The 12,311-nt window shown below is 35.7% G+C and overlaps 1 long non-coding RNA gene across 1 annotated transcript; it reads right to left on the bottom strand.

Annotated features, from left to right (window-relative positions):
- Nucleotides 1-471: 471 nt before the first annotated feature.
- On the bottom strand, nt 472-3,273 carry LOC131029560 (uncharacterized). The gene is made up of 2 exons (XR_009102794.1): nt 2,828-3,273; nt 472-698 (listed from the first exon to the last, which is right to left on the bottom strand). It is a non-coding gene; the product is annotated as an uncharacterized LOC131029560 (long non-coding RNA).
- Between the last annotated feature and the right edge of the window lie 9,038 nt (nt 3,274-12,311).

The following is a 12,311-nucleotide window of genomic DNA, read 5'->3' as shown; positions in this document are numbered from 1 at the left end:
GCTACAAAATTGATGGAAGTTGTAGATCGTCAAACAAACTACATTTCTAATTTTTGAAGTACCATTGAAGAGTTGATGTATTTATACATTTGGTGATTGACTGATAGGCAGTTTTCTTGTAGAAATGACACTTGAGAACAATTAAATGGTGGCCATATGGGGCTTTAGATGCAAATGATCACTGCCCTCCTATTGCAATAGCTCTTAGAAAACCTATTATAGTTCATTCTTCACTATCTAGAAAACTGTGAGCAAATTTTTTTTCATGTATAACTTGCGATTATTATGTACTCGTACAAAGTCTTTGCTAATGCATACAATGTACATTTGTAGTTGTCAACTAATTTTGCTCCCAACTCACTCAGATAGAGCTAGAAAAGTGTTTACAGCTTAAAAGGTAGAGGCACACATTTAAATTCTACTAAGTATTATTTTCTGAAAAAGAAATGCAATCAATGAATAACATATTCATGAAAGTATTTGAAAGAGAAGAAAATTACATAGCTTTAAATATCAAAATATTGTTTTCTTTATTCATAAATGTTAAAGATATAATGTCCCACACAAGCCGTGGGAATAATTAAAATGATGCATCATAAAAGAAAACAATGCATATGAGAATGAAGTACAAAAAAATGACGAATCTCATAGTTGAATTCTCTATCTCTAGCTCCAGTTGCTTCGCCATCCAAAAATACCTGCAAGGAGATAGGAGAGAATATGTTAGAGCTCGGGATTCCAGATCTTTACTTGCACATCATTAACTGATGCACAATTTGCCCTCACAATACATCAGATCAATTATGCAGTCATTTTATCTATCAAAGAAAAGCAAAGAACCATCATTGGGATTCATCAAGATCATAAGCAAATCAGAACTTCATTGTTTTATCCAACATGTTTGTTCACTATGCAGGTACATGTATTATGTTCATTACTGAATACTTTAAACCATTATCATAAACATCACAACATGTGGAGTAAAATGGGCACCTACAAGGGTTGAGCCTAACGTGATGCCCTCTTATATTATGACAGAGATAAGAGTCTTGCATTTTCATAATCATTATATTTCTATCAGGTAAACATTTATCATTTATGACAGTGAATAAAAGTGTCACTGTTAGAAACAACAAACATTTGCTCAATAGAACTCTAATGGTTATGAAAATGCAGTGCTAATGGCAATCATAGTTTTGAAGACACCAAGTATAGTGACATATAGGTGTGCATATCTCAAAGCACATAAAAATGTTATAACATTAATCTGCAAATCAATGGCCCCATCGACTTATGCATAGTGATCAGCCCCATCGACTTATGCGTAACAATCCATTGATCAATGGCCCCATCGACTTATGCGTAATGATTAGCCCCACTTATGCGTGACAATCCATTGATCAATGGCCCCATCAACTTATGCGTAGTGATCAGCCCCAGGTAGAATGGCTAGCTTGAATTCTCCTCGCGGACTACTCTCCCCACCCCTATCGAGTCCCCCTCACCCGGGAATCTATCTGTGACCTGTTCATTTCTCCCGGAACTATAGTTCGAAAGGCCCTATATATTCTATGGGATGATCAATTCATTAATCAAAATATCAAAATTTTAGGTCATATGACTGCCATAAATTTCTTGGGACAACCCATAGAGATGTCAACTTCTTTTTGTCTTCGCATCTGGATCTACGATCGGAAATGCCAGAACTACGGACTCTCGATCTAGAAGTGGATATGAAACAACTCAATCTGTTCCTTCAGATTCTCTTCCTACTCTCCCTAGTCATGTACGAGAGGAAATGGAGGGGTCCAAACTTTAGTTCTACCAAAAAGTTATGCCCTACTCTCTTAGTCCTTTTTCGGTGAGTCTAGTGTAAGTAAAACGCCCATTATTGTGTAGGCTTGACACATTGAAATGCTCCATGTTTGTAAAACAAGTGTTTGGGTTGATTATTGAAACACCCCTTCGTGTGTCTAGTTCCTTCACTTAAATACACCATGCCTTGAACTCATGTGTAAAGGAAAGGTCAGCCAAACTACTGCATTGACTTTACCAATTGAAATGCTTCCCTGATCCAGTGTCTGGTTTACCTAGGAAAACGCCCACCCAAATATGTGTATAGCTTCCTGAATGAAACACTCCATGCCCGTAAAACAACTGTCTGGGTTGCTTATTCAAATGGCCAAGTTAGTTTGGTTTGCCAACGGACCATAAAATTTTAGGGGCAAAACGCACACTACTGTTTCTAGTTTCGGAATACAAATGCCTGGCCTGTCTCCGCTCCTGCTAGATCTCGGTATCGATATGGAAGGGATTTTCTTGATGCTGGTAGGTCTGCCTCTATCTATACTGCTGGCTTTGGAACTATCTTTACGATCAGAGCATCACTACTTGGCCAGAAAAATGTGGGGGAATCACTTATAAAATAGAGCATCATTGTATATCGAAACTAAAATAAGCTATGCTACCATGATACCATCCTTGCTCCTGCAACTGATGACTTTGCTTTTTCCTACTCTTTGACCATCCTATGCAAGCATTTGAACTGGTTCTAGCCATTGATCGATGTTGAGCCAATTGCCTATAGAAACAATGGGGGATCCGGTAGTAGGAGAGGCAATAGCAGAGGTACTACCACTTGTTGACCCAGTTGATCCAGCAAAAGCAACATAGCTAGTTATTTATACTTACCTGCTCTCTATGCAGGTAGAGCTCACATGTCGCATTAAGTAGATTTTATTAGTTAAGCGCAAGTGATTCAGCAGCTTACTAAGCAGTAGATCTAGTAGCTTGAGTAGATTTAGTAATTGGTTAAGCAGTTCCTTACCTACCAGTTGCAGTTCTTATACCAGCTGCATACCTTCCATTTCGAGAAACAACCCTTTAGTTTCTTTAGGCCTGTACTAAGAAAGACAAGGGTAGGTGCAAGTGTAGATCAGGATTGAGACATCGTAGCTATGGTAGATTCATAACCGACTCTCTCTTTGTGGGTCTAATTATTGCCTTTATCCTTGTCTATGCCTCTTCGGGATCAAATGATTCAAGGTAAACTCGCTCGAACTGCACTTGGAACGAAGGTGCACGTATGAATGAAGATACAACTGGATGAAGGTACGGAGTCACTTGCATGCTCCCATGATGGGTCATTCATACATAGGGGTGGCATTTGAACCAGTTCCAATCGCATGAATTCGATAGTTAGGAGTGTCCCTTCCTATTAAAGAGAAAGACACAACATCAAGGGTAACATAAGTTTAGGTGGTGAAACCCACAACGAAAAGGCAACCAATTGCAATCTATAAACTCCCCAAAGGACAAAGTCAGGTAGAGCGAAGGCATAGACATCGTAGGTAGATGTGCGAGAAGGGATGCGTCTATTCTAGCTCCAAAACGGACCTTTTGTACAACGTGTTAGCAATAGGTTAGTCAATCGCGGCCGGTAATTGCAAAATCGATGGTGTAAAACGCGCGACTAACACGCGTGTTAGTCAATCCATACTGTCGTTTTGGAGCCAAAATAGACACATCCTGAGAGAAGAAGCATAGCTAGGACTTGGAGTCAGAGCATAAACTAAGCTCATAAGTATCAAAGGCTCGACAGGAATCAGAACTATAATAGTGGGGAGGTGCACCGAAACTACTAATCTTGTAAAGGATCAATGGCAGCAAAAGAAAACCCATGACCTTCCCTTTGGCCATATTACTTGCTTTACTTGTACATTCCTATTCCGGTCATTGCCTTTCATGTTCTGTATTACCACCCCTATCTTTCCTATCCTACCAATGTATAGGTTTGACTAATCATGTAGGTTGTGCTAGAGAATTATCCGATTGATCATTTCTCTTTCTGCCCAACCTATTTTGAGATGGTCATATGGGTGAGGAATAAGCCTATGGTTCTGCATTTTATTGAACCGAGCGAAGGTCGACTACCTATATCCACTTCCTCGAATTCTAATTGGTTTATCTAGAAAGCCAAACTCTGGCTGGAACTATAGTTTTTGGCCTGTCAGATAGGTAGGTAGGGCCTCCCACCCAACGGCTAATCCCTGGAACATATATAGAATTGGGGCCACACCCCCTACCATTCTATAGGCTAGTGGTAGATCCCTTACTATTCGGCTAGGGTGGGCCCCTACGGCTTCTATAGGTAGTTTAATGATGCCCTAAAATGGTGTCTATACAGAACTATAGTTTCCCACCCCCTACTATTTGCCTAAAGAAACAATTGGGGGTCACTAACTACAATTCCCAACCCAACCCAAGTGGAAGGTATATATATATATATATAATTCTTTAAATTTACCTATGAGTTTGACAGTATAAACATTCATATGCAAACAACTTAATGTAGAATTTGAATCTCCATTTCATTATTGTTATCAAACCCCATTTATCACTGTGTTCCAACAAATAATAGTCACTATCTTCTAACCGTTTTGATAAAAATGACTAAATCTACAAACAATGGACGGAAATCGATGAATAAAAATGACTAAATATACTACCAATTGACAATAATTAATTATTAGAATGACTAAATAAATGACCAATCAACAACAATCAACGACTAAATTAATGACTAAACCAATGACCAAATTAAGGGCTAAATCAATGACCCAATTAATGGTTAAACCAATGACCAAATAAACGATCAAATTGATCAATCAAAACAACCAACAAAATGACCAAAATGGTTTAGTCCTAAATTTGGTCACGTTATAAATGACCGGCAATAAACTAACATTGGTCACGTGACCAAGTTTGGTCATTTATAGTCCATTTTTAGTAGTTTTTTTAGTCATTTATTTCTATTTTTCTACTAATGAAGCTCAAGTGCATGTTGGTGCTCCTCATCACCTTTTATTTTCTTCTTCTTTTTGTTATTCCACATTTAATAAAAATCTAAATTTCTTAAAAACCAAATTATTACAATGCACTACTTTCATTTATATAACTTTGATGATTTCCTTTACGTAGATGAACATAACTCTCATAACCAACTTACCAATCCATATTTCATATGGTGTGTTATAATCAACTAGAGTAGTAATAGAAGAGCACTTTATTAAATTAAAAACAATACTAACAACTTTAGCCCAAAAAGATTATTTTTTTAACATTACATAACATACTTCTACTTCTAGCCATTAATATTGTGTTCCTCTTTTCTACTACTCTATTTGTGGTAGCATAGAAGAAGTTCCTTTTTGTTTCACAACACTTACATATTTCAAGAGGATATCAAATTATCTAGAGTAATGGTATCCCTATTATTTGAGCTTAATATTTTTATGTTCCCATCCATATGATTTTCTACAACCTTAAATTTTTTAACTTGCAAAAAACTTTAAGATTATGTCTCAAAAAACAAATCCAAATATATCTAAAGAAGTCATCAATAAGGGAAACATAATATTGTGAAACTTAATGTCGAGATTTAGCAATAGAAGGAAGACCCTCAAGATCAAAAAGGCCATTGCGTATAAACTCTTAAATTTCTTGTGTTCTAGTACTACCAAAATTAAATTCAACTCTTAAAATTATCAAATAGAAAAATGTTCACAAAAATTGAAACCAACAAAATAATCTAACAAACCAACTATCATATCTTTATTGACCAAGGTTCTTAAATCTTTTTCAACAATGCGACCCAATTTATGGGGTCACAACATAGTTGAATCAAAAGGTTCAATTAGATAAAGTGAAAGCTTCCATTTTAAATAAGGTACCAAATGAACTCCCCTTAGCCAACACTAAACTCTCTCTAGCTAACATGTAACCATTTTTTTATTATAAAAAATTGACATATGAATCAACACGATTCATTTTAGAGACATAAATCAAAATTCTAAAAATCCCTAGAATATGCATTTAACATCAAAACTTAGGCTTTCCACTCTAGTATCATTGCATACTAGTTTTAACTTTTATTAATAAATAATTTTGTGAGAACTATTGTCATGAAGAAACTCTCACCACCATCATATTTCTTGTATTATAAGAAAAGCCCCTTATAAAGACTAATCTAAGATAAGATATCTGAATTAATCAGCCATGAATCGTCATTAATAATGTTAACTCATACAAAAAATGCATCACCACTAACATCACTATCCAAATATTTTATAGTAGATGAATAATCATCCCTATTTATTTTTATAAGTATATGCTCTTTCTTAATGTGGTCATTTTTCTTGCAATTTGAACATTTTACTTTGTTTTTACTAAGAGACTTAGACCTATCCTTCAATACAAATATTTCCCTATCCGCTATCCTTGCACCCTCTTTTCTTAGATCTACTCTTAACATATACAACATCATTGGAGCATTCATCTATGAATTTTTTCTTAATACTCTGCTTAATAGTATAATAACAAGCATATCTATTTTACGTGTATAGACATTGCCACTAACAACAATAATTAGATTTTCTCATGAATTGATTAATGAGTAGAGTAAAATAATACCTAATTCTATCATCTTCATCCAATTTAATATCAATTCAACCTAGTTACTCACAATCAATTTAAATCATTTAGATGATTTGTAATAAATTATCACTTCTTTGAAATTAAAGACTCTCCAAATATATAAAGTCATGGTTGAATCTCTTTCTTTGTTTGACTTAAAAACATCGATTTCTATGTTTGGTTCGAATCATGAACTCCATTGACTTTTTAAAAACTATAAGAATTTTCATTATGCAAATGAAACCATAACTTTGATTTTGAATTCTCATATGTTCAATCTGCTAATACTTTCATTCCTTTGAAACATCTTTACATTACAAACTTCAAAGAAATTTATTATAATGTTCCCCTGCCTTCTCAATTAAAAGATTCTTATAAGAGTGGATTTAACATAATATCAAAACAAGGTTTTAGAGGACAATGACTTGGAAAATTTGAACAAGGAATTTGAGTCCCTATAAACCCTCCTACACAAATTACCATAGAAGGCCTAGGAAATAATAATAAATCTCCTATGGATGAACTCCTTAGGATTCAAGACTTCAAAGATCATCTTGCAAGACAACAAGTCATTCGCTCCCGTAAAAGTGCTTCTTTTTCAAAAGCTCATTTTTGTTCAAAATTCAATAAAAGAACTTATCAATAATGGTAAAGTTAAAATCATGGATGACAATCCTTCTTCTTCTAATAATATCTCTTGTCCTCAATCTCAAAAGAATAAGCCTACGCACTCATTAATGATCAAGAAAGATTAGCAACTAGAATCTTTTGGAAAATGAAGTATGACAAGAATGTTGTTTTTCCTTTTGTGAAGTTCAGCAATAAACATAAAGAAGGAAATGGATATTGTCTTTTTCATCATGGTGGTTCTCATCGTCTTGGAAAGTGTAAAGCATTTAAGGAATTTGTTCAAGAACAATACGATTGTGCTTGTATATGTCTTTCAATCAATCTTGCTCACTTTCTTGGTGAAAAGGTAGTGCCTTAGCACTCCTTTCACCCTCATGTTTCTCCTCACCCTATGACACAAGTAGTAAACTTAATTGAGGGCTCTTTTCCATTAGAGGTGGTAATTCTTCAACATCAAATATTTTGAGGTGGCAACATGATTTCTCCTCTATCTTTCCTATTTCTAAGGTTTCACTATTCCCTTTATGGATTGCATTATTTATAACTTGATGTCTTTTCTTGCATGAAATTATCCTTCATGCGAGAACATGTTTGTTCCTTGGACGAGACCTATTCCTTGCTTGAAACGGTGCATTTATTATGAATAATCTCTCCTTATAGAACTTGTGTGAACCTTCTTCTTCCTCTTTCTTTCTCTTTGAAAATTACCCCTTCTTTTGTGTTGTGTTATTCATAATTTGATGTCCTTTCTTGCATAGAGTTATCTTTCATGCAAGCACATTTATGTTCCTTGGTTAGGATCTATTCCTTGTTTGAAATGGCATGTCTCTTATGAATAATCTCTCTTTAGAAGATGTGTAGTTCTTTTCCTTGTCCTCTTGATAGGGGGCAAAGATGGCTTTTTCACTCTCTCTCTTTCTATCTAATGTATCACTATGCCCTTTATGGGTTGCATTTTTCATGTGTTGATATCTTTTATTTCAATGGTATGTCTCTTATGATTAATCTCTCCTTAGGGGAATATGTGATCTTTCTTTCTTTCTCTCTATCTTTTAAGATTACCACTTCTTTTGAGTTGCATTTTACATATGCTAATGTCTTTTCTTGCATTGTATATTTATTCATGTAAGTACATTGTGCATTTGCTTATGCCTAATCTTTCCTTATAGGATTGTGTAATTCTTCTCATTTTCCTTATAATTGGGGGGAAATTATTTATTTATCTCTCTTCTTTCTAAGGATCCACCTTTCCTTTGTTGAGTGGTGTTTGTTTCATAATTTGGCGTCATTCCTTGTGTGAAGTTATTGTTTGCTCAAGGATTCTCTCTTATACAAGAGGTGTAAGTCCTTGGTTACAACCTCTTCTTCCCTTGCCAATGTACATCTATCATAAACTTACCCTTCACATTGGCTCAAAAGGTGTGTCATCCTTCATCAAGAATCTCTTTGACCTAGCAATAGGAGGAAGGTATGAATTCTTGTTCTCCTTCCCTTCTTTTGGTAGCAGATGTTATGTTTGTTCAAGATAGCTCTTTTTGGAGGTAGATGTCCTTTGAGAAAAGATCTCTTCTCATCTAAGGATCTCCTCTACACATGTTGCAAGATATCTCTTTTTCAACTATCTTATCCTTGTTTGAAGAGTATTCCCTCTCTGGCTTGGATTTATGACATTGTTTCCTAAAGGATATCTCCTTGGTGTTGAAGGATGATGTCCTTGTTTCTAATCTTCCTTAAGACATAAACAAAAAACTATGTTGACATCTTAAGGGGGGGCACCCATATTGCTCCCTTTGTATCATATTGTACTATATTTTTGCGTATCACTCTTGCATGTCTTAAATGAGTTTTTCATTCTCTGAACCAGAGTAAAAAATCATAGAGCGAGATGCTTCAAACTCAAAACAAGATGTAGTATTTGATATATGTCTTAGATGGGGTTACACATCACTGAAACTAGAGCAAAGACTCTTAAACAGGATGACCTCGAAACCAGGCATGTATTTGTCATTCGCCACTTGGCATTTGCATTTACATTATGTGTCTTAAACAAGTTGAAGTACACTAAAAAACAGAGCAAAGACTCTTACACGAGGTGATATACACTTGAAACCAGAAATTACTTGCACACACGCACAAGGATGGGTGGAACTAGCTAAAAATAGCTAGACTATTCTTACTCTCCTCTCCACATGGATCACCTAGATAAAAACATCTAGGGGCGAGTTGTCCATGTCCTTTCCCACCATGGATCAACTAGATAAAAACATATAGGGGTGAGTTGTCCATGTCCTTTCCCACCATGGATCACCTAGATAAAAACATCTAGGGACAAGTAGTCCATGCCCTCTCTCATCATTCTTCTCATGGATCACTTGGATAAACACCTCTAGAGTGTATTCATGTTCTCTCTTCTTCCTCTCATGGACTCATAGTTTTGCTATTGATAGTTCATGGATGATGCTTGCTTTGATCTTTTATGTGATCATTTGTGTTCGTGAGATGGCATTTTTTTTTCAAGAATGATATTAGTTGTTGAGACCTTTTGATATCGATGTCTCTTCGGCTAGTTGACTTGAGGTCTTGTTTTGGTCTTTAGCCTTGGTTGTGTGTCTTTTTCATTTGTTTGCCCTTTTGTCTTTGTTTTCCTTTTTTTTTTCTTGGTTTTTTTTTGTTCCCTTGCATATGTTCGAGTGAGTTAAGATCCTAAGATTGGGGGCTTGGTTCCTCAAGATTAGTGATATCTTATACTTCTTGTGATTTTGGTCTGCATTCCTCATCTTCTTCATCTCTCTTTCTTATACTTTATCATGAGTATTTGCATAATCTCATACTCTCGCTAAAGTGGCGACTAAACGTAGTGTCCTAAAATTGCATCCCTTGCAATTTTGACCATATTTGGGGCCCTCACCTTAGCAGTCTCATCATCAAGCTTGATCGGGACCTCTTTGTGCCTCCCCCATGCAACCAAGCTTCATTTTTCCATCTTGCACCTTGCATAGCCCCTTGTTCCTGACCCAGTTTGGGGTAGTGCCTTGGTCCACCCTGATTGGGGCCCATTTTGGCCCCTAGGCCCTATCTCAAATTTGAGCGGGAAAACAATTCCTCATGTCAATCAATATCAAAAAATTAGAATATTTGACGACAAGCAAGTATATAAGGAGGTCTCCCTCTCTCATTTTGATATAGGAGGAAATCATGATAACAAGTATAAGGAGCGTATAGGCGACAAAGGTGAAGAAGGCAAGGAGACTACATCAAGCATTAAGCATTCTTCAAGGCTGCATATTCTTCATTGGAGAAACATTACATCATTCATTTGCAAGCATGTGTGTGTTAGTATTTTATCATGTTCATGCCATTTCATAGAACATATGTGATTACATTCAAGAAGCAAATCATCATTATCAATCATTGCAGATATAAGGCATACATTTCCATTATTTATTTTAGTATTTGTAATATTTCATTCAAGGTTGATTCCTCAACCGGGGTTTGACTTAGGCAAACCCCTATTCCCAACACATTTCCCTTTCCTTTTGTGTGTAGGAAATAGCTAAACGACTGTAATTTTGGAAATAAGCTTCAAACACAGAGACAGAAACACACTTTTCGATGATCGGAAATTTCAAAGGACCAAGAGGGGGCGTCTTGGTCCCTGCACTCGGTCCTTGCTATTTTTGGCAGTTTTCGCAGGGCAGTTCCGAATCAGCTCAAATTACTCAGATCCAGGTGCACGATGGAATCTCGAACCTGTAACTCACTGTTTCTGCATATTTTGTCTTCAATTTCAGCATTCTACTTATTTTAACAATTCAACTTACAAAAGAGGAAAACCCAAATCAATTCAATCCACTCAATATTCAATCCTTGTCCCATTTAGGATTGGATCTAGTGGATTCCCTTCCCTCTTTTGAATGTAAAGGTTTTCCAAATAAATTTGATTTGATTATTTCTCCCTCCTATGTTGCAAATTGCCAAATCAAATTTTCCCCTTTACAGGAACCATATCCCCTCTCTCAAACACTGGACAAAATTGTCCTTAATTCATAATTGTATAGGATTATTTATTCATGTGATACACTCTACATCAATTAGACAAGTCACTCTTTTGCAGCATAGTGCCAACAATAGACATGAATGAGACCTTAAATCCACCCTTGTAGAACACTCTTCCTTCACCAAACACCATATCTACCTATATGTCGCACAAATATTAGTTAAAGAAGACAAGTACTTCAAGAGAAAACTCAAAGATGTCATACATGGAGTTTCTCTTGACAACCCATATCAGCTCACCTCAAAAAAATATCCCCCACTCTTGAACCTCTCTTTTCTTTTTGTTCTATTCCTTTTTTCTCCTTCTTTCCTTTGATTTTTTCCCATTTACATTCCTCCCCTCTCCCTCCACTATCTCTCCATTTTTTCCATTCACCACTTCTTTTTTTATTTTCCCTTTCTCTTAACCTTTTTTTTCTAAAATCATGTCCCCTATTCCAATCCTTGTGAGCCCTCAAGCCACCTCTACTCTTCTTTGAGATCTTTATATCCTTGTTGGGTCCCAAAATTATTACTTCACAATCTTAGAACTCCTCTCACTTAAGGGCTAGGGGTTTGTTATCAAGAAGATAAAAAATTAGGTCCATCAATAGATTGAGGATGATTAAAGGCCAATTGATGAGGTTGAGTAAAATATCCCATAATTTGAGCTTAGATAGATATAGGAGGGTGTTCCTAGACATAACCTTGAACAAGGTTTTCACTAGGATTGACAATAAACACATGATAAACATATTACAAGAGTACCCAAATGCAAGTTTGATCCCAAATTTTGTCACTAGATCATAACTAACTTAAGACTATGACCTCTACTAAGATGACTAATACATATTTCTCTTAAGGCCTACTTATGGTTTAAATATTTTCTCATTTAAGGAGGATGATTGGTCACACATTTCCAAGATTAGTGCCTATGCAATGGGCACATAGTCATAATTTACCATGATGAGAAACACATCAAAAAAAAGAATGACTAGTTGTCCATTGACATACACTAGAGATATAACATCAAACACAAAATGTACTTAATAATCCATCCACACACTGCAAAAATCCATGTGAAATATAGAAAAGACCATTGCAAAGCTTGAAATAAATTAAAATACTATCACATTTATCAAATACACATTACACTCATACAAAAAAATATG

Source organism: Cryptomeria japonica, chromosome 3, assembly GCF_030272615.1.
Source record: "Cryptomeria japonica chromosome 3, Sugi_1.0, whole genome shotgun sequence".
In the NCBI taxonomy this organism is placed as follows: domain Eukaryota; kingdom Viridiplantae; phylum Streptophyta; class Pinopsida; order Cupressales; family Cupressaceae; genus Cryptomeria; species Cryptomeria japonica.
The sequence above is the reverse complement of the archived record's forward strand: the minus strand, read 5'-3'. Positions and strand labels throughout refer to the sequence as shown.